The sequence below is a fragment of the Panthera uncia genome, assembly GCF_023721935.1.
Source record: "Panthera uncia isolate 11264 chromosome A1 unlocalized genomic scaffold, Puncia_PCG_1.0 HiC_scaffold_16, whole genome shotgun sequence".
NCBI classification, from domain to species: domain Eukaryota; kingdom Metazoa; phylum Chordata; class Mammalia; order Carnivora; family Felidae; genus Panthera; species Panthera uncia.
The window spans coordinates 29,266,823-29,268,313 of NW_026057576.1; the positions used below are offsets into that span (position 1 = coordinate 29,266,823).

The 1,491-nt window shown below is 42.4% G+C and overlaps 1 pseudogene; it reads left to right on the forward strand.

Annotated features, from left to right (window-relative positions):
• Positions 1-576: 576 nt before the first annotated feature.
• Positions 577-695, forward strand: LOC125934239 (uncharacterized; annotated as a pseudogene).
• Positions 696-1,491: the final 796 nt, after the last annotated feature.

Here is a 1,491-nt window from a genome sequence, read left to right on the forward strand (position 1 = left end):
AAGGAAAACAGACCAGGAGAACCTCAGAAACAAATGTGTAAGGTCAAGGAGTAGAAGGGGAGACCACATAGTGAAATGTCCTACACTGTACCCTATGGTAATGGATATTCTCATGTTTTCCACACTCCTGACAGCTTAGTTCATTCTGCTCCCTCTGACTGGATTATCACTCACCATCACGCGCACTTCTTTGACATAATACAAATCTTGCTCATTCTTCAGAGGTCATTCCAACTTGTTTCCTCACTAAAGGACTTTGTGCTGAGGTCACCATCCCTGTTTTTAGAACCATCTTCATAGTGAAGCCTATTGCTATCTGAGTATCTTCTTAAGTTATATGGAAAATTTCTTTGGGTATAAAGTTCATATCCTACATAAGTTTGTCTTCCTTGGGTCCCCTGATGTCCTATCTTCCCTATGGTTGGCATTTAGTTTTCAAATAACCATCAAACAAATGAGTCACATTATGAATTGCTATAAATTATGGAGGATGGAGTGGGTGGTGAAAATGAGCAAGTCAGGCCACTGTCTTCCTCCCCACAGTCAGTAGGTGATATAACACAGCTGAAATAATTTAGCTTTGCGCAGTGGCAGTATCGTAGCCAATGAGGTTTATCTGAGGCGCGATTATTGCTAATTGAAATAATTTAACACGGGTGACTATGCCAGCCAATATTTCCATGTTTTCCTGACAACTATTACTTAGTTCTTATAAAGAAGTCTTAGAGTTGATGCCTTAGAATTTTTCTGACCCAGTCCTCTCCTTTTTCTGAGGAGGAAGCTGGGTGTGGAGAAATCAAAAGCCTATGTGACGTCCCCCTGGGGAGTTATTGACAGGCAGCGGGAGTCATAGAGAGTGGGCATCTCAGGTTGCTTCAGCTGCTTCATAGTGTTTAAAAATCTCTGAGCCTATTTGTTTTTACTTATGGTAGTTGTCTATTATCTGTGGAATTAGCTGAATATCTGTGTAGTCTTGTAAGCAACTGAATGGGTGTTCAAAGTAACTATCATGGATTGTTCCAGTAGTAGGATTCAGCAGTGGTGATGTTGTCTACATGAAGCTCACCTAAAGTGACATTACTGATGCTAACTGACTGTGTGGGAGATGGTTGGTCCAGGGTGGGGATCTAGATCTCCTGTTTCTTCATCTGGGGGTGTTTATTATACTGTTACTGGTGACTTGGTGCATCTCCTAGACTAATGATTAGGCTACTTGATGTAAACCCCAAAATTTCAGTGGCTTTATAAAATAGCACTATTATTTCTTGCCTCTGTCCCAATCCAATGCAAGGCAAGGAGGAGGAGCTCTAATCAATTCAGTCCTCTGTGGACCCAGGTACTTACCAACTTGTCCTCTTGATCCAGCTACAGGAAAGTTGAGGGTCACGCCAGAGGATCTGTGGGAGCAAAGTGGCCAATTGGAGGATCTTCCTCCAGTCAGATTTTACCCCCATAGCCAGAATTGTCCAGAAACGTATCACAGCTGGGTGC